The following is a 22,606-nucleotide window of genomic DNA, read 5'->3' on the forward strand; positions in this document are numbered from 1 at the left end:
TGTTTTATGACATGCTGAACATTTTTCTCTTCTATAACGACATCAAATTCTCACTCTAACATGTACTTATGAGCATTAGGTATTTTTTCCGATTATACCGTTTTGCTCGTTTTCGCTAAAAATCGCTTAGAAAAGATCGTTCTCCTAACCTCAAACATTCATATTCTACCATCAAACATCAAAATACATGCATATCATTCATGGGTAAATTTTTAAACAGAAACCCTAACTTGAAATAATGGTAGAAATAGGTAAACTGAGCTACAAGGATTTCAAAAATGTAAAGAACATTAAAAACGGGGCTTGAATGCACTTACTATTGAGCTTGAAAGCTTGAAACAAACCCTAGCTATGGAGAACATGCATGTTTTGGCCAAGTTAAATGAGGATGAACACATTTTTGTGTTATGTTTCCCATTTTATTTCATTTATTATGCAAATGACCAAAATGCCCTTACTACTAAACTTTCTAAAAATTCCACCCATGTCCAAATTTTTGTCCATATAAAGTATAATGGTCTAATTTCCATTTAAGGACCTCTAATTACAACCCCCATTTCAATCAAGTACTTTATGAACTAGAACACACACATTTTTCACCTATTTCAGTTTAGTCCTAAACGTCAAATTAAACACCCAATCGATAAAATTTCGTAACGAAATTTTCACACGATTATGCAATCATAATATAAACACTAAAACTTAATCAAAATAATAAATTCTCGGATTCATGGTTTCGAAACCACTATTCCGTTTTGGCCGTAAATCGGGCTGTTACAATAACAATAGAGGAAAACATCTCAAAATTGGGACAACAACAAAACACAAAGAAATCGAAAGAACTTCTAAGGAAATTGAATGGAGATATTCAGTCTTGAATGAGATCATGCTTCTGAGTTGATTCAGATGGTTGTTTTTCGAGTATTTTCTGCTTTCTATTCTTTGTCCCTGTTTGATCCCATTCTAAGGTGTTTATATAGAATTTGGAATGCTTCCGAACCCTCAAAACTAGCTTTTTTGAGTAGAATTAGACTTGGGCTCGACAGGGACACAGCCGTGTCCACGCCCGTGTGAAGGTGTTCAAGCCGTGTGTAATTTTGAGTTCATTTTTAGTCGACACGGTCATGACAAACTAGCGTGTGGCCTACCCGTGTGTCACACACGGGCTTGTGGATTACTCGTGTGGAACTGCCTAGGCCATGTGAAACATTGAATTAGGCCCATTTTGTCTTTTTTGGATCGTTTCTTGCTCTTTTTGCTATTCTAAGCTCTCCTGAGTATAAAACATGAAATTAAAGGATTAGGAGCATCAAATTCATTAACTCTTATGATAAACCTTCCAAAAATATGCCAAGCATGGGGTAAAAATTATGTATATATTATGGTTTATCAAATATCCCCACACTTAAGCATTTACTTGTCCTTAAGCAAAATTCTCAACTCACAATTAAAATTAATTTTTCTTAACTTATAATTCTCATCAATAATGTTTTGAAGTAATCTACAGATAACCATACATTGATAATTCAACTAAAAGAACATCAAAGTTTCAAACAATCCAAGTTGAACAATTTAATCATAAAAATCATAGGTATCTCCCCTTATCTAAATAATTACCTTTAATTAAAAATTGACAAGAGTTGGCATCCTCTCTAAAGATTCACTCAAATCACTCAAAGTGTTTAAGGTTCAACAATTAAGTACTCAATAGTCAAACATGAAAAGTTATTACCATATGCTTGCATGAAAATCAAATCTCCACCATTATAAATGAAATGATACACAAATCAAAAGGTCTTTAGCAGGGTTGTAATGGGGCTTGAGTTAAAGGTGTGGATAAAGGCTAGAAAAAGAGGGTTAGAATCAAGATTAATTTAATAAGTTACCAAACTTAGAATAATAAAGCTAATTACTAAATTACAAACAATTGCCAGAATTAAGACTATCCAAAACTAATGAAATGAGCTTTCTTTTCTCGAAATAATAACTTTAACTTATCAAATCTCTTTATAACAATATGTAATTATATGAATATAAATATACAGGTATTTTCTAAGAATAAGAACAAGTACAATAATGGAAAGTACATAATAAGAAATAATTCAGCAACTGGAATGAACGAACATTAGTTAGGTAACTAATCAAATCAAATCTCGATAAAAAGGACTCAATGAAAAGGGAGAAATTCTTAACGAATCAAAAAGGGTTAAGTTGTGGGTTAACATTAAGGGGAAAATCAAGAAACAATGGTTAAGACTTAAAGGGGTTCACTAAGGGTCAATTATGTGGGTAGGCTTTTTATGGGGTAAGTAGGTTAAAACCTAACTGCCTTTATCATCTCGGTATATCAAATCAATGATGTGGTCTCAACATGTATAACCAAAGCAAGTTCTAGAATAACAAATCAGTATTGACACACTCATAAGCAACAATAAAAGTGAGCAAGAAAGGATATATGCTCTAAAGACTCAAGATCTCACAAAAATTATGGCTTTTGATGTCAATCCTGTGAATTTATAAGTTCAAGATAATACCTCAATTCAGGGAAACAACCTAGCAATTTGAATTCTCAAAAGTCAACTTATCATGCTTGATTCTCTAAGTCTTAAGGTTAAATAATCAATGTACAATTACCTATGATTTAATTCAAAACATATCAACAAAAATTATAAATTAATCAAAATTCACTCTAATAATAATATGAGAAAATTATTTGGGAACAAGATAAAAATTTAGGGATTTTCTAACAAACATATAAATAACCTCCCCACACTTAAGATGTACGTTGTCCTCATTGTAAAAAGATAGATAATAATATAAGCATAAAATTAGAAGAGAGGGAGAGAAGCGAAACTACCCTGAAATTTTTTGATGAAATTCTTGGCATAGTGACAGCTAGAGTTGTAGATAAGGCTAATGAAAGGCATGATTCTGAGTTACTAATAAGAAAATAAACACCACTGTGGAAGAGAATTAAGGGATTACTTGATAATAACCATAAAGATAAATATAGTTCAAAATATAAAATAGAAAGCTTCAAAAAAAATAATAAAACAAAAATAAAAAAATACAATAAATGGACTCAGAGGTCTTCATCATCAGATGCGTCAGCGTCACAAGGTGGTGGTGGTGGTGGAGGCGAGATGTGAAAGCGCTGGTAGATCTGCTGTAGAGTTGCCTCGATGCTGTCGAACCTCGCAAAACACTGTTGCTCGAAGCGAGTGAGTCGCTCGGATATATCAGTTACAGTGGAAGTAGGAGGTCAGTGACTCAGTGGTGGCAGTGGGTGTGGGTCCTCGTGAGGGGGAGGGACATCATCAGTAATGTCCTCTGGCTCATCCTGGTCATCAGAGTGAATGAGTCTGTATTGAAGGCGGTGAAATCCATGGTGTCGCCCTATCATCCTCATGTGGATCATACTAGAAATTCCCTAAGGAGACATCTAGCCTACTAGTGTGAGCGTTGATGACATCTTTGGAGTGTCGAAGAGGCCGAGGCATATGGGGCCCTTCCTATGGTGGTCTGTCTTATGGTGAAAAGCAAGGGCAATAAAGTATACCAAATCAAATACATGACCAGTCGCCATGCTCCATAAAAAGTAAGCATCGGTGGTGCTAACAACGCCGGTGCTCTCTCTTCTTCCAGTCAAGGTGTGAGCCAAGATAGCATGGATGTAGTGAGTGCTAGGGGAAGAGAAGTCACTTTTGAGTGACTTTCATCATAGTGAATAGTGCTCACTGTAAGGTTGGTCCAACAGTAGGAGGGCGAGTGGTGTATGTGACGGTGATGATGTAGAAAAACCTCGGAAGCCATAAACTCCTTTGTGTAGAAGCCCATAGCAGCTCCAAACTTTGGTACACTTATGTGTCTTATGAGTCCACCAAGTTTAAAAATGATACTATTGGCTTCGTCATGGGTATTCATCACATGTTGTAAAATGAAAGTAGTGCAAAGCTCCAAGGTAAGCTCTGAATAGGTGGGCTCAATAATTGCAAAGAGCCGATCCTACAGGACAATGGCAAGATGGAATCAAACAAGGTGGGCAAGTTAGACCTGCTCCAAGGCAGCCCAATCAATACAACGGCCCACTCCAAATTTTTCGTACTCAAAGAAGCTGAAACAAGTCATCCTATAGGCCTGACGAAAATCGAAGCAGAGGGTGACGAACTTCGGTTGAGGTGCTAGAAGAGGTTGTGCCAGGACCTTTCCGCTTTTTTGAAGCAGGAACGGCGACTTTGGATTTACCTCGACTATTCGTCATAATGTACCTGATAAAGAGCGAACAAAAAAAATAATAAAGAAATAAACTAATAGAATAAATAGAAAATAATAATAATAATAATAATTATTGAATGAGGATAATAAGCAAACTAAGAAACAATATGCTAAAACCTAAGGAGTACTAATAATAAGACTCAAAAGAAACATATGAACAAGGAAAATCAACTAAAAACTAGCAACGAGACTCCAATAATATAATTCAGCCAATCAAAAGTATTCATGAGAACAGTAGCTATCTAACTATAAGAATAGAAGAAAATATCATTAAATAAGAGAAAAAAATAGAGAAAATATGAAAGAAAGTTAAGACATGGCCAGATATAAATAATGAAAATTCGAGAAATTAACAATCAAAATTAGTAAATAAATAAACTCATAAGAATGATGAAAGAAATAATAAGAAAACAATAATAATAAGGGAAAATAATATACTAAGAATAATAATAAATAAAAATAATGGGTAAATTAATAAATAGAAGTAAAGGGAAGGGAAGGGGGAACCGAATGCCGGTGGTCGGAGGTACGAACAGCATGGGATTGCTGCAGTGGTGGCTGGTCGGCAGAGGGAAGTGAGGGAGGTTAAGGGGCGCGAAATGGCCGGGGTAGAGGAAGAAGTGGAAAAGGGAAAAGAAGGGGAGGAAGATGACGGATTGATTGGGAGAGGGAAAGGAGTTCGACTGAGGGAGGGGAAAATAGGAGAAAGAAAAGGAGAAGGGGAGGGAGATAGGTGGTGTGGTGGTAGCCGGAGGGTAGGTTAAGGCGGCAGCTAGGGCTATTGGAACTTTGGGAAGAAGAAGACAAAAGAGGTAAAGGGTAATTAGGGTTTGGAGGGTTTTATGGGGACATGGTCATGTGAGCCCCGTGTTGGGCCACATGGCCATGTCACACACCAGTGTGGCTGGTGTCCAGCTCGTGTTTATTGCGAAAATTGAATAACCTTTCGTCACACGGCCTTGGACATGCCCATGTGTCCAAGCTGTGTGGTCCACACGACAGTATCGCACGGTCGTGTGAAATGTTGTTCGCTTCTCCCACGCCCGTGTGCCCTGCCTATGGAGCTCTCTGACTTGTTTAAAATTTGAAAATTTAGCTCCAGTTTTCACACGGCCTATGACACGCCAGTGTGTCTAGACCGTGTGGTTCACACGGCCGTGTCGTACGCCCGTGTGGCCTTTTTTAGCCTGTGTCTATCGATTTTCGATGATTTAAGCCCTGTTTCTACATGGCCAAGGACACGCCCATGTGTCCAGGCCGTACAGGTCACTGTACCTTCATTAAAATATGAAAAATAGCTAAAATAAACTAGTTAGTGGTGTTAATGCTCGGATTGCCTCCCAAGAAGCACTTATTTAGAGTCTAAGCTTGACTTACCTTGCATTCACATGGTCACGATGGATCACGGAGTCAAAGCTCCTCTTTCTCACTACCAAATCCTTTAATTAAATAAGGTTTAAGTCGAGTACTGTTTACCTTAAAAGTGCCGAAATGCGAATGGGTTACCTCGACTGTACCATGTGGAAAGACTTTGAGTACAGTAAAAGGAGTCACTCTGTTTGCGTTGAGCTCTATAGTGGTAACTCAAGGGTCTTTTTTATCTAGCTAGACTTGGTCCCCAACCTTAAAATGATAGGTCCTCTCATTGAACTTGTCATGGTGTTGCTTTTGCTCTTCCTTGCCATGAGTCTGCCATTCTTCTAGTTCATCTATCTATAACATTCGTCGTTCATGGATGGTTCCATTGTTAGTGAATGAACTAAAACGTGGCTCATTTATGTTACTCAAAAATTTTACCTACAAGGAAGGTTGAATCACATGAGTAGTCTTATTAACTAAATTTATAAGGTTATCTTCATTACTTGGTATCTCAATTAAATCACGAGCCTGAAGAATAACCATTTCATCACCTGCAGAAGTGTCAGTTCACTTGTACGAACATTAATAACAGTCTTAGTAGTCGCTAAAAAAGGTCGTCCTGTGACAGCCCTAATGTGACCCTAGTCGGGAAGTGGTTTCGGGACCACAAAACCAAGTCATAAAAATAATTAACCGTCATATTTGATGCTTATTATATGTATATATGCATGTGTGAAAATTTCATATTTGAATTTTGTTAATTGTAAGTGAATTTTAGTAAATAGGACTTATGTGAAAAAATTTAGAAATGTGCTAGGCAAATGTAAAGTGGCCTATTAATGCATGTTATAAAAATGATGGGTTTGCATGTCAAATTACCCAAAATTTGAGCTAGTGGCCGGCCATGCTATGGGTCATAACATATTATAAACATGTTGTGTTAATGTTTTATGTTAGAAATAATAAAATAAAAGGGTTAGTAATAAAATAAGGAGATGAAGGGTGATGAAAACAAAGAAAAGAAAAAAAAGTGTTCATCCTTTAACATCTTTGGCCGAAAATTCTAAGGAGAAAGGAAGAAGAAAGGAGTTCTCTTGCTTCATGTTCGGCTTGGATGAGGATTAGGAAGAGGTAAGTACCTTGAAATTCTTGGAAAATTATGTATAAAGAAGGTGGCTAGTTCAAGTTCTATTCATTCCATGGATTAAATTTTGATTGATTGGAGGTTTAATATTCGGCCAAGTAGTTTGAAGCTCTTAGTACATATATTTTTTTTCTTCTTTCTTGAAGGTTGAAATTGAGTTGTTCTTAAAGGGTGCCGAATGTGGTCATTGAAGGGCCTTGAGGAACAATATGTGTGGCTTGGGTTATAACATTTGGCCATGGTAGTAAATGGAAGAGATAAATGGTAGTTAGGTGAAGTAGAGTCTAGCAAATGAGCACATATGTGCATTAGTTACTAAATGGCGAAAAATCGGCTAACAAGTGTGTACTAAGGCCGAATATGATTTTGAATATTATTGAGTAATGTATGTGTTTTGAATTGATGGAATGGAGAGGATGCTTTAATTGTGTTATGAACAATTATATGCTAAATTAAGGTTTGCTAAGCTAGCTATTAAGGTGAAGTGCAAATGTTAGTATTTGATTACTAGTGTATATATGTGTATTAGCCGAGTTTTGAACTTGAAACAAAATGGTATTTAGTCAATACAAGTAACCATATTTGTAGAATGTATTAAGTATATAATCGGCCTCAACATAGACATGCATATTCGGCCACATGAATGAATACATAGATTGATGTTGTACGTTCGGCTATAGGTAAGCATATTGATGGCTTTATCTTGACTTAGAAAATCGGCTAAAGGAGAATATTGGCTAATATGTCGAATTTGATTCATGATTTCATACATATATTACTCTAATGCCTAATATATATGGGCTAAGTACCTTAAATTTTTCTTTGATGTTCAAAATGATTAAATCAATTTATTTGTTAAATTAAGCTCAAGAGCAAAGGGGAACTAAATCCGATAAAGGAAAGGAAAAGGTGATCGAATAGCCGTTGAAATCGTTCGACAACATCCGAGGTAAGTTTTCGAGTAATGGAACTTAGATTATGATTCAATTAGATCATGTTATAAGCAAATCAAAATCATGCTCTTTGTATGTAGCTATTGAGCCGAAAACGATAATGCTTGATAAGTGACTTGTGTTGGAATTCTAGTTATGAAAATGAAATATAGATGTGTCATGATTTATTGATATGTGCATGAATATTCGGATGATAACCGGGCTAAGTCCCGAAGGCGTTTGTGCTAGTGACTAATTCCGGGCTAAGCCCCGAAGGCATTTGTGCGAGTTACTATATCCGGGCTAAGTCCCGAAGGCATTTGTGCGAGTTACTATATCCGGGCCAAGTCCCGAAGGCATTTGTGCGAGTTACTATAACCGGGCTAAGTCCCGAAGGCATTTGAGCGAGTAGCAATATCCGGCTAAATCCCGAAGGTACTTGGTTTGGGAATGAGCAATCTTGCTGTAATAATTTCAATTAATACGCTCGTAAAACCCCAACGATGAGGTATGTTTTGTATATGCATTGGATAATTGATTCCTTTTAAACAGTATTCGCTCAATCGATTAACAAGCTTCCGGCCTTTAGTCAAGTTGATTCCTTATGTATGAATATAAGGGTTGGAAATGTGAAGTAGGTACGATTGTGAGAATATGTGTATATGAAATTATTCGTTTAGTCATATGAATGCTATACTTCAGTTGTGCATGATTTCATTACTCAAAACTTACTAAGCATTAAATGCTTATTCCGTTTCTTTGACTCTTTGTTTTATAGATTTTGGTTCGTCAGCTATCGGATTCGGGAGTGTCAAAGTCGAAGTCATCCACACTATCAAAGCCCTTTTGGTACTCTTTTAGTTGAACTCTGAAAATGGCATGTATAGGACTACCCTTTTGTTGTTGGTCATGTACCTTTCAGTAATGTATATATTTGGATAGCCATGTGAAAATGGCTTATATATATTTTGAGCATAGCGTTATAATCATTTTGTATGTTGTTCATGGAGTGTTATGGAAATGTTGGTAACGATTAGCCATTGGAATGGTTAATCACGATCATTTTGGTGCTATGTATGACAAAATTTTAGTTGATCCATGGAAAACCATGAAATAGGTAAAGTTTACCTTAAAAATAGATGCTGACAGCAGCAGTGATGTGGATTTGAAAAATCACTAAAAATAGTAGGAATGGAATTAAATAGTAAATAAATTATTTAATCGAACCTTGATGAATCTATTTTCATATGAAAGTAACAAAATGATCATATGAGCTGTATTTTATGAGATGCTTAAGTTTTCGTGAAACAGGACCAGAGCGATTTCTGGATCCCCTGTTCTGACTTTGGAAATTCACTATAAATTAACCAGAGATAATTAGAAGTCATGCCCTATATTTAAAGATTCCTTTCCAAGTCTAGTTTCTTTAGAAATAAACGGAATAAGCATTGAAGCCCTGTACAGGGAGATATCTAAGTCGTAATGCATGAAGGTCAGAGTAGTCGAACCCTGAAACAGGGGAGACTTTAACTAATAAACTGTACTAATTGGCTCGACCAAAAATTCTAGAAAAAAATTTGTAGATGGAAATATGAGTCTAGTTTCAGGAAAAATTTACGGAACTGGTTTTCGAGTTTTGGAACTCAAGATATGATTTTTAAGATGACAGTGACGCAGTTAGCCAGCTTGTCTGGAAATTTTAAAATGGACTGTGCAAATAAATGAATTAAGTCTGTTAGCACCTCGTGTTCGACTCCGGCAACGGTCTCGGGTACGGGGTGTTACACGTCCTAAGATTAAAGGAACATCACCGTCCTCTTCCATGTCTAAAACAACAAAGTCTACTGGAATATGAATTTATCAATCTTGACGAGTACGTCCTCAACAATACCTCGAGGTAATCTAATAGTTTTATCTTCCACTTGTATACTCATCCTAGTTTGTTTAAATTTCCCAATACCTAGTTGTCTAAACATTTTATAGGGCATGACATTTATACTTGCCTCTAAATCGGCTAGAGCATTATCAACATTTAAACTACCAATTAAACAAGGAGTAGTAAAACTCCCTGGATTCTTTAACTTATTGGGTAGTTTATTTTGTAGAATTGCTGAGCAAACTGCATTTATTTCCACATGTGATGAATCATCTAATTTTTGTTTGTTTTCTAGGAGCTCCTTTAAAAATTTCGCTGAATTGGGCATCTGCGAAAGATCTTCAATAAACTGTCAGTTAATATGTAACTTTTTTAAGATGTTAAGAAATTTACCTAATTATTCGTTTGTGCGATCTTTCTTTATCACATTAGGGTAGGGCACGTGAGGTGTGTATTCTCTGCTTATCGATTTTTGTTCATTTTGGCTTTCGTCCACCTTATTTTGGCTTACCATAGTTTCTAGCCTTGGTTCTGGTGTGGATCAACTATCCCTTCTTCATATTGAACGGTAATCACATGAAGCTGCTCTCTTGGGTTAACCTCGGTGTTGCTGGGCAAGCTACCTTATGGTCTTTCTGAGATCAGCTTAGCAAGCTGAACTATTTGAGTATCGAAACCTTGAATCAATGCTTGCTAATTTTTAAACGCTATTTCGGTGTTTTGGAAATGTATTTTTGACACCGAGATGAATTCGTCAGCATCTCCTCAAGGTTCGACTTCTTTTCCTGCTGGTAAGGCAGTTGGAAGCCTGAAGAGTTTTGTGGTCTTTGATTTCCTTGACCACCCCAAGAAAAGTTGGGATGGTTCCTTCAACCTGTATTGTAAGTGTTACTATAAGGATTATTTTGAGGTCGAGGGTTATTACCCATATATTTGACTTGTCTGTTCATACTGGATTATTTATCCCTCCTCCATTTGTATCGCATTGCATCACTAGATGTACCTGAGTAGAACCATACAAACCATCAATCTTTTTATTTAAGAGTTCTACCTGATTTGATAACATGGTGACTGCATCTAGGTTGAAAACACCGGTTGATTTCGTTGGTTTCGTTCGTATGACTTCCCACTGATAGTTATTCAGTGACATCTCTTCAATAAATTCATAAACCTCGTCTAGTGTTTTGTTATTTAAAGTTCCACTGGTGGCTGCATCGATCAGTCGCCTTGTTGAGGGGTTCACACCATTGTAAAAAGTCTGAACCTATAGCCATAGTGGTAACCCATGGTGAGGGCACCTTCTCAATATGTCCTTGTATCTCTCCTATGCATCATAAAGAGTTTCTAAATCCATCTGCACAAAAGAAGAGATATCATTCTTCAATTTAACCGTTTTAGCCGGCGGGAAATATTTAAGTAAGACTTTTCGGTCATTTGTTCCCAATTAGTGATTGAACCTCGTGGTAACGAGTTCAACCACTATTTAGCCTTATTTCTTAATGAAAAGGGAATCAACCGAAGGCAAATGGCATCGTCAGAAACGCCATTAATCTTAAAGGTGTAGCAAAATTCCAGAAAATTTGCTAAATGAGTGTTTGGATCCTCATCCTACAAACCATCAAACTGGACAAACTATTGTATCATTTGAATAGTGTTAGGTTTTAGTTCAAAATTATTTGCAGCAATAGTAGGTCTAACAATACTCGATTCAGTTCATTTTAAAGTGGGCTTAGCACAATCATACATTGTACGATAAGCAGGATTCTGATTTACTGGATTTGTGGCAACCATAGGAGGCAGCGGATTATTTTGATTTTCAGCCATCTCCTCGGTATTAGTGGTGTCGTCCTCGCTCTCTTCCTCTATATACTATAAACTTTGCCTTATTTTTCTACGAGTTCTCCGAGCTGTGCTTTCAATTTTGCTGTCAAAAAGTAAGGGTCCTGACAGGTTTCTCCTAGTCATAAACTATAAAAACCTGCCAGAAACAAATAAAAGAAAAATTAGTAAAAATAAAAAAAAATTGAATTGCAATAAAAATAAAAATGGCTAAAGTAATAAAAATTAAGCGTTCAAAAACTTGATGGTCGCTAAAGTAACTAAAAATTTGACTAAGGCAAGCGCACCTATCGAACAGTAGTATAGTTAAGGTGAGATCGGAAATATCATATCCACGATGACTAAAAGTACTAGTAATTACTATCTTTTTATTATCTAGCCTAAGAATTGAAGGGATGTTTTCTAAACTAAACTTAATAATCTAATTAACTAAGAACGCGACAGAAACAAAAGTTGGAAAATATTCTTTGGAAAACCGATGGAGAAGACAATACCCAAGGAAGAATCCACCTAGACTTCACTTATTACTTCTAAATTAGATGATTTATTCACTTGCCTCAATCCGTAGAAATCCCTGATTTATGTTATTATCTCTCTCGAGACTCAAAACAACTGACTCTAGGTTGATTAATTGAAATCTCTTTCTAATTAAAACCCCTATTATCGCATTAACTCAACCTATGGATTCCCTTATTAGATTTGACTCTAATACGACAAATTTATGTCGTCCTATCTTTAGGATTGCATGCAACTCCACTTAATTATGGAGGATCTACTCTTAAACAGGGACTTTTGCTCCACTGAATAAGCACATCAAAACCTAAATTAATATCCTAAAATATTAAAACAATGATTAAATCTCACAATTAAGAATAAGATCAAGTATTTATCATATAATTCAAATAGTAATAAGATCCGTCTTAGGTTTCAACTTCCCTAGGTATTTAGGGAATTTAGTTCATAACAATAGAGGAAAACATTTCAAAATTGGGACAACAACAAAAAATATAGAAACCCAAAGAACTTCTAAGGAAATTGAATGGATATCTTCAGCCTTGAAGGAGATCCTGCTTTTGAGCTGATTCTGATGGTTGTTCTTCGAGTATTTTCTGCTTTCTATTCTCTGTCCCCGTTTGATCCTCTTCTAGGGTGTTTATATAGACTTTGGAATGCTTCCAAACCCTCAAAATTAGCCGTTTCTGAGTAGAATTAGACTTCGGCTCAATAGGGACACGACCGTGTGCCACGCCTGTGTGAAGGTGCTCAAGTCGTGTATAATTCTGAGTTTAATTTAGTCGACATGATCATGACACATGGGCATGTAGCCTACCCATGTGTCATACATGGGCATGTGGATTACCCGTGTGAAACATTAAATTAGGCCCATTTTGTCCCTTTTTGGCTCATTTCTTGCTCTTTTTTCTATCCTAAGCTCTCCTGAGTATAAAACATGAAATTAAAGGATTAGGAGCATTAAATTCATTAACTCTTATGATAAACCTTCCAAAAATATGCCAAGCATGGGGTAAAAATTATGTATATATTATGGTTTATCAGCATTGGGCGCTGTTCAAATCATATTTGATTTTATTCTGGATTCAAATTCTTTATTAACAGCCAGAATATTATCTATTGTTATGGGTAAGATGTCAGTCTTATTATGATATTATTATTTCAATTTGATGATTGTGGCATTTGTATAATGATATGTCTGGGTTATTCTTTTTAAAGAGAAGAAAAGATTTCTTTGAAAAGAACAATTCAGTAGTTTAATCTGATCTGAAATTATTTGATTGAAAGGTTAACTGAGTTATAAGTGTTTGAATCTATCCACTGGATTGGAAATAAATTTTAAACGTACATGTGTGAATTAAGAGATAGTCTAGAGGAAGAATCCGTATTCTTGAAGACTTGATATAGAATTATATCTGTTGGAACAATTCTATCTGAGCAATGTTGTGGTAATTAAAGTTAGTTTGATTGTTGAAGTTTTTATTTTTATACGGAGATTGTCAACCGAAACATCTGTACTGGTTCAATTTAATTTGAAGAAAAATTTATGATCTTCAGTCATGCGTCAATAAACAGTTTGAAGTGTGTTCTAATAAAAGAGTGTATAAAGATATCTTGTGATTCCATAGGTTAAAGCTACATGAAAAGAGTTATGTGACATATTTCATGATTACAAGAGTTTATAATGTTTGATGTTGCAGAGTGAAATCCGAATTTGGCACATAAAAGCTAACTCGAATCGTCGCAAAACTTTTGAAGCTGTAAGTAAATATTTTTATCCTAGATAAATGACTATAGTTTTGAATGATCTGAATAAGAAACTTTTGTGTGCTTACGAACAATGAATACGTGATTGATCTTATCAGAGGATGATTATATGATAGCTGGTTTAGGAGTTAAATTGATGCTTACTATGTGAATTCGTGAAACCTAGTAATGTGTTATCAAATTATAAGTTAAAAAGGGGTTTAGCATAAATTGATTTCTAATTCCAAACTTCAGATGTGGAATTGATGATTGTTTGTTACTTCAAGTTAGAGTGTGTATACCAATAAGCTCTGAGATTGTATAACTATTGTTGCAAGAGGCTCGTAGTGTCAGTTAGACTGTTCATATAGGATTAACAAGATACTTGATAATCTGAGAAAGTGGTATTGATAAATGGATATAAAATGTAATATTTCTAACCTCGCATTTAAATGTTTGAGCTATCAACAGGTTAAAGTTAATTATTAAGCGTCTTCAAGACTATTTCAACATGTTTTGATATCTGAGTAATGATGAAATAGAATATTTTGATGAATTTTGTATCGGGATTATCTCTTATCATTGAAAAAGATAGAAGTTACCTGAATTATTGTTAACTGTCTGAATAAGTTTTTCCATATGCATAGATTCCTATTTTGATAAATCAGTTAAGTTATTCGTTTCAGAGACTGTTAATTTGCACAGGGTGCCAGTCAACATTGTTTTAGATTGAAATCTAAAATTTATATGATAATTCTGGGAGAAACTACTGAATGCTGTAAGTACGAGGTTGTTTTGAAAATTCTCAAAATATTTATTTGGCCCTATGTTTTAGAGTTTGAAAGCATCTAAGAAAGATTATTGCTGTTTGATAAGCTATCGTGTGATTTTTAAAATGACATTGTATGAGGTATCGTATGGTTGCAATTACCGAACTCTATTGTTTTGGGACCGAGTTTTGTGAGAAAAGGATTCATGGGTTTTAATTCATCAACGAAAATTGAGCAGAAAATGAAAGTAAATCAGTATAGTTATAAACAGTTTCAGCTTTTATGATGTATAATGGAAGACAGATTAGAATCTTAGTTGTGAGATTAAATAGATATGAAATTTGAAGTCATGTGTGAATTTGAAATGTACTATGTGGAACCAAATATTTAATCTACTTTCCGGTAAGTTTTTCGGGGATGAAAATCCCTAAGGGAGGAGAGTTGTAATAGCCCGATTTAGACCCTACTCGGAACAATGGTTTCGGGACCATGAATCTGAGTCAGAAAAAAATATGTTAATATTATATTCCATGCTTAAAGTATGTGAATTGATATGTGTGAAATTTTCGTATGAAAATTTTATCGTTTGTGTGCTCAATTTGCAAAAAAAGACTTAATCGCATAAATTGTAAAAGTGGCTAGTTATTTGTTAAAGTGTTACAATGCTATGTTTTTTTAATGTGGAGGCCTTAAAATGAAATTAGGCCATTAACTCATAGCTTGGACGGTTATGGGCTTATGTTATATGGTTTTCTAATTAAATTACAAAGGTTAAAATGGTAAATGATATATTATTATGAAATAAATAAAACAAATCACAAAGATAGTGGAGTGTTCATCCTTTTTCATGACCGAATGTGGAGAGAAAAGAAGCCATGGTTGTGTTTAAGTTTCGACACTTAGGATGCTAAATTCGGGTATGTGTTTTGCTCGATTTTTGATAATTTTTACGTTTTTAAGATCGTCGCTTCGAATATTACTTAGCCCATGCTTTAATTTTTGGAATTGATGATGAATTTGAGATTTTCCATTGTTGATAATGTGATGAAATTGTTGTTTGATGATAAAGAATAAATCTTTTATGCTTGATTTTCAGTTTAATTAAGCGCTTTTTGATAAAAACGTGTATTAAGGACTAAATTGAGAAATTTGTAAATCGAGGGGTCAAAATGTGAAATAAATGAAAGATATGGGTTGCTAGGGACCTTAGTGCAATTCAGCCAAGCATGGGTGTGGTCAAATTTTGAATATTTTGTGTTTTGTGAAATAGGGACTAAATTGCAAAAAATGTAAAATGTTAGGGGCCAAAGTACAAATTGCCTTTTATGTGTTTATGGATGAATTTGAGTAAATATGTGATTTGTAACACCCCAAACCCGGCCTAGACATTATGGTCGAATCTGGCGATTTCACAATGGAGTGGCTTTGTAAAATGTAATACTATTGAAAAGAACCATCTGTCTTAACTTCGTTGAGGTCTTTAAGAAAAACCAATTTATTTATTTACAGCCAAGTTGCCGGTTCGTTTAGCAAACATGTTTCATATTAAATCGTTATTATATTTTTAAACATTGATCGTGACGGAAGCTTTTGAAAACAAGTTGCATAACATGGTAGTTGGAAAATCATTTTTATTTTGAAAACCCGAGTACTACCGCTAACAGATATAAACCAATTTAAATAAATCCCCAATTAAAGATAAAACGTAAAACAACTGAATTACATAAAATTTAACCCAAATACAGTTACCATAATTTAAAGATCCAGTAAGTAATATAACAATGGTGTGGCCTTTCTCGAGTCCCTCGTAGCACCGACCCACCTAAGGATTACATGTGCAGATAAATAGTATAGTGAGTTTATGTAAACTCAGTGTGTAATCCCCATTTATCGAACAATAAGTCAAGCCGTAAAAAACAGTCTGGGCTTAAGCCCATATCAGTCGCAATATCAGTGTGGGCCTTAGCCCAATACAAAAATAGTATCAGTCATGCATTAATAGATCCTACCCAGCCATCCTCTACACTCTACTCTGTCTAGCCCTACACTCCATGTGGGGATTAAATCGACCCACCCATCCTTACACTTCAGTATAACATACCGTTTTATAGTATTATCAATATTTGCAATAGCGCTGCTAGTAATAAGCCTTAAAGCCTCTCAGTACACTTCCTCCAATATCATATATCCCACCCCATGCTGTGCAATCATAATATGGATGTACATACAATAGTCACGGCTTGCTCAAAAAGTCATATATCATACAGGGGTATATCGGTCATTTACCTCTTAAGGGTATTACAGTCTTTTAAATAGATTAGGTTCTAGGTGTATTTACCGACCCTATAGAAGGTCCACAGTCGTCTCGGGCAACCTGTGCAACCCTAACAGTCAAATAGTGACAAATGGGCCTAAGCCCATACTACTACCCATGTGGGCCCACACTCTTGGGTAGCCCAATAAGCCAAAATAATGGCCTTGGTCGTGCATGCTACACAGCCAATCCAACAATCTCCACACATTCGTGTAGTTCACCTGTGCGGGGCCCACGAGCCTGTGGAGCCCACACAGCCCATCTCGGCCCAAAGTGGCCTGAACTGACCTATGCCCACGAGATAGCTCCTGGTAGTCTCTACAGTCACATGCTCGCGCTTATGTGCTCAGACGTCCACACAAGCATGCGTTCATTCACGTGACAACGATGATTATAGTTTTCGGCTTTTACCGTGTAATAGTTGAAACAGTATGATTTCAAACTTGTTATAGAGTCGTTGCCGTACTGCCACCGAGATCAAAAACCTATGATCAACCACATCATTTCATTAGTCTAACACCCTCGTCAATCCATAACCATACTGTTATTGTTTACCAACACCTTAACTGAAACCCTACTCAGCAACAATAATTGTAGCCCCTCCTTGTTTCACATCACGAACTCCCCTCCAACACTTGACCCTTCAAGAACAGCTAATTGATTAATAAGAATCTGAAATACCCTTTAAACACATCTACATCTTTAATACTTACCAATGAAGGAGTGGACACTCGTAGAAGAAAGCAATCGGCTCACACCTTGTTTAAAGGTTGAATCCCTAGCCATAATCGTACAAAATAGAGTGTTAAAACAAAAAAACATCTCCCCTTGATAAGAAGGAAAAGCAACTACTCGGCCTAAGAAGAACATAAGCCAAGCCTTCAAGAGAAAAACTGCACGAGGTTCGGTTAGGAAATACTTACCAGCACATAAGTGATTTTGACAGTCCCACAGCAAGAAACGGTTATGCACAGAGAAGAACAGAAGAGACGATGAGAAGAAGAGAAGTATGCTATCCAGGCCCTGACAAGGTTCTGCCAAAGAAGAAATAGAGAGCAAGAGCAAAGAAGAAAAGAATCAGTTTCCCCCATACAAGGCTCAAAACCGAAACAAAAGGGTGAGAGAAAAGGGACCAAGGATATTCAGCCAAAAGAAAACCCGAAAACACAATTGTTGAATCCCAAAAGTGCAAAGAATGAGAGAACTAATTGGTAAAATCGAATAGCAGACGCAAAACTCGAAAGCAAACCCCTCAACACCAAACAACAAAGAGAGAAAAACGAAAAACCAAAATTGGTGGCTTGCAAAAACACTTTAGCCGAATTTCTCAATACCAATAACCCTAAATTTTGCACACTATCACAATCTCCCCAACTCTCAACAACCTTTTCTAAAATCTCTACAAACTTCACTCAACCTAATCACTATCCAAAACCCTCCATTATCTCCTAGATTCTCTCTCCCAACCACTCATTCAAACTCATTCAAACACTCCAATTTTGGTCAACCTAGAACTCTCCCACGGCACAGCAGCAAAATGATCATCCTTGTGCACAACATGGCTTGAACTCCAGACCTCCAAGATCACCCCACACACCCCTTGCCACTAGACCACATGCTCTTCTTATGCCATACTTAGCCAACTTAATTTAAAAGACCAACTAGCCAAAGACAGGTTTAACTCAAACAAAAACCAAAATTTTGTACAAGCAAATACTTGAACTCAGGACCTCTCCAGCAGCTCTTAGGACACCCAACCATTGGAATAGGCACACACTTAAGCAACACAACATACAAAAATAAAGACCTAATATTTTTGGGGCATTACAACTTTACCCCCTAAAAGAAATTCGTCCCCGAAATTTACCTGATCAAAATATGTGAGGGTATTGCTGTCGCATCGCCTCCTCAGGCTCCCACGTAGCCTCCTCGAAATTGTGATTAGGCCATAGTAGCTTAAACAGTGCAACTAACTTCCTCCTTAAAACTTTCACATCGCAATCTAAAATTTGAATCTGCTCCTCCTCAAATGTCAAGTCTAGTCTAACCTCAATCTCCTCTGTCGAGACGATATGCGTAGGATCAGAGCGATATTGCCTCAACATAGAGAGATGGAACACATCATGAATCTAGTCCAACTCTAGAGGCAATTCAAGTTGATAGGCAACCAGTCCAATGCGCTTCAATACACGATAAGACCTAATGAATCTAGGGCTTAGCTTGCCCTTTCGACCAAACCTCAGTACCTTTTTCCATGGAGAGACCTTAAGAAACACCAAATCCCCCACCAAAAACTCAATCTCCTTACGCTTCAGATCTGCATAAGACTTCTGTCTGTCTGATGCTGCCTTTAGTCAATCCCGAATCAATCTAACCTTATCCTCGATATTAGATACTAGCTTCAGACCCAAAACAAGCCGCTACCCAACTCTGTCCAACATGAAGGAGTACGACACCTACGACCATATAATGTCTCGTAAGGTGCCATCTGTATGCTAGACTGGTAACTATTATTGTATGCAAACTCCGCCAACAGTAAGTACTCCTCCCAACTGCCTCGGAAATCAATCACACAACTTCTTAACATGTCTTCCAATATCTGAATCACCCTCTTAGACTGGCCATCTGTCTGAGGATGGAACGTAGTGCTGAAGTCCAACCTTGTACCCAGTGCCTCATGCAGCTTCTTCCAGAACCAAAACGTAAAGCGATGATCTCTATCGGATATAAGAGAAATCGGTACCCTATGCAGTCTCATAATTTTGGATACATACAACTTAGCTAGCTTTTGTAATGAATAATCAGTACAAATAGGTATAAAGTGGTCAAACTTAGTCAAACCGATCCACGATGACCCACACTAAACTTTCTTAAAAGGCGTTAAGGGTAACCCACTAACAAAATCCATAGTTACTCTCTCCCACTTCCAAAGTGGAATCTTCACTGGCTGCAGCAACCCTGAAGGCAACTACTGCTCCACCTTAACCTGTTGGCAAGTCAGACATTTACTCACAAAATCGGTAACTTCTCATTTAAGACCCGACCACCAATATACTTCCCGAAGGTCCTGGTACATCTTGTTTCCACCAGGATGCATAGCGTAAGGAATACTATGCGCCTATAGACCATCTCAAATCCATATCCCTCGGTACACAGACTCTCCCACAGAAAAAAAGTACCCCTTCGCTATTCAACCCAATATTTGAAGTTTCCCTATTCTCTATTTGTTGGAAACGAGAACCTAATGACTCATCCTCTAACTGTTTACCTTTAATCTGCTCAATCCACCTTGGTTTAATTTGAAGTTCAGCCAGTAAACTACCATTATCAAATAAGCTGAGAAGAGCAAACATCGCCCTCAACTCAGTAACAGCTTTACGACTCAGTGTATCGACTACAACATTAGCCTTACCAGGATGGTACTCAATCAAACAGTCGTAATCCTTAAGCAACAAAATCCATCTCCGCTGCCTAAGGTTCAACTCCTTCTGAGTGAGGAGATACTTGAGGCTACTGTGATCTGTGTAAATAATACACTTCTCACTATACAGGTAATGCCTCCAAATCTTCAGTGTGAACACCACTGCAGGCAACTCCAAGTCATGAGTCGGGTAGTTCGCTTCATGCTTCTTAAGCTGACAAGACGCATATGACACTATCTTACCCTCCAGCATCAATACGCATCCCAAGCCAACATGTAACGCATCGCTGTAGACAGTGAATTCCTTCCTAAATTCTGGTTGTATCAGGACAAAAGCCTCAATCAGAACTTTCTTAAGCTTCTCGAAACTTTCATACTGCTTATCAGTCCAGTTAAATGGTACCCCTTTACGTAACAATTTAGTCAGGGGTGCAGCAATTAATGAAAATCCCTCAACAAATTATCTATAATACCCTGCCAAACCCAAAAAACTTCAAATTTCTGACACCGACTTAGGTTGCTTCCAATCTAAAACCACTTCAATTTTCTGAGGATCAACCCTAATCCCCTTAGTCGATACCACATGATCCAGAAAAGTTAACTCACATAACCAAAATTCACACTTGCTAAATTTAGCATAGAATTGCTTTTCTCTTAGAATCTGCTAAACAACCCGAAGATATGCATCATATTCCTCCTTGGTCTTCAAATACACCAGAATATCATATATAAATACTACTGCAAGCTGATCCAAATAGGGCTGGAACACTCGGTTCATCAAATCCATAAAAGCTACCGGTGCATTATTCAGCCTAAACGACATCACAAGAAACTCGTAACAACCATAACAAGTCCTAAATGCTGTCTTGTACACATCAGTCTCCTTAACCCTCAGTTGATGGTACCCGGATTGAAGATCAATCTTAGAGAAAGCCGAAGCACCTCGAAACTGGTCAAATAGATCGTCTATCCTTAGTAAGGGGTACTTATTCTTAATAGTCAATTTGTTCAGTTGCCAATAGTCAATGCACATGCGCATAGTTCCATCATTCTTCACGAACAACATCGATGCTCCCCACGGAGACACACTTGGGTGAATGAACCCTCGATCTAGTAACTCTTAAATTTGAGCCTTAAACTCTACGAGCTCTTTCGGTGCCATTCTGTAAGGGACGATGGACACCAGAGCTGTACCAGGCAAGAACTCTATCCCAAACTCAACTTCGCGATTAAAAGGTAACCCCAGTAACTCATCAAGAAAGACATCCAGGAAATCCTTAACTGTTCTGATATCTTTAACAGAAAAAACCTCAAAACTCGAAGTACTGACATAGGCTACATACGCCTCACAACCTTTACACACCAACTTCTCAGCCCTAAGTGTAGAAATCACATTTGATAGATAATTTTGTCGCTCCCCAATTATAATTACCTCATCACCATTTTCAGTTCTTAGTATCATCCGCTTTGCAGCACAGTCCAAATTTGCCTCATGCTTAACCAACCAGTCCATGCCCAAAATTACGTCGAATTCCCTAAAAGGAAGTATCATCAAGTCGGCTAAAAAGATCTTTCCTTGAACCTCTAAGGGTACTTCTTTAAACAATTTTCTCACCCTCACTGACTGCCCTAAAGGACTTAACATGGTAACCTCACTCGCAGTGTTTTCACACATCACACCCAAAGTCTCAGACACAGAGCATGCTATGTATGAGTACGTACAACCAATATCAATCAATGCAGTGTAAGGTACATAATGAATAAAGAACGTACCCATAATAACATCTAGGGCGTCTCCATCCTCTCGGTGACGTACAGCATAAACCAGTGCTAGCTGTCTTGCCTCAGTATGACCCGTACCTCTGCCCGGTGCTCTACGACCACGTCTCATACCATTTCCACCTATGGCCAGACCACGACCTCTCGGTGGCTGCTGAAAACCCCTCTACGGCTGAACAGTACCACTACCAGTAGCTTGCATCTGACTGGGCTTCTATGGACAATACCTGAAATGGTGCTCCATAGATCCGCACCTAAAACATGACCCTTGCTATACCCAACACTCGCCCTGATGGCGTTTCTCACAAACTGTACAAGGCTGCGACCCAAAAGTAGCAACAGGGGGCCCAACTCTAACTAGTCCATCAACTCTGCTTTCTTTCTAGGTCTCATAGTCGAACCTGAAGGCTTCTAGACCCTTTTGTTTCTCTCCTTATCCTTATCGCGATTCTGGCGCTCAGCGCGCTTTACATCCTCAGCGATCTTTGCCTTTTCTACTAACACTGCAAAATCTCGCTCCCTCTATATAGCTATCAACACTCGCAGATTATCTTTGAGGTTGTCCTCGAAATGTACACAGCGCTCATACTCATTGGCCAGCATATCTCGCGCATAACGGCTCAATCGCAAAAATTTTG

General features: G+C 37.2%; 1 non-coding gene across 1 annotated transcript; it reads left to right on the forward strand.

Annotated features, from left to right (window-relative positions):
* Nucleotides 1-10,866: 10,866 nt before the first annotated feature.
* Nucleotides 10,867-10,973, forward strand: LOC121207485 (small nucleolar RNA R71). Its single transcript, XR_005902580.1, has one exon. It is a non-coding gene; the product is annotated as a small nucleolar RNA R71 (small nucleolar RNA).
* Nucleotides 10,974-22,606: the final 11,633 nt, after the last annotated feature.

This window comes from Gossypium hirsutum, chromosome A01 (genome assembly GCF_007990345.1).
Source record: "Gossypium hirsutum isolate 1008001.06 chromosome A01, Gossypium_hirsutum_v2.1, whole genome shotgun sequence".
NCBI classification, from domain to species: Eukaryota; Viridiplantae; Streptophyta; class Magnoliopsida; order Malvales; family Malvaceae; genus Gossypium; species Gossypium hirsutum.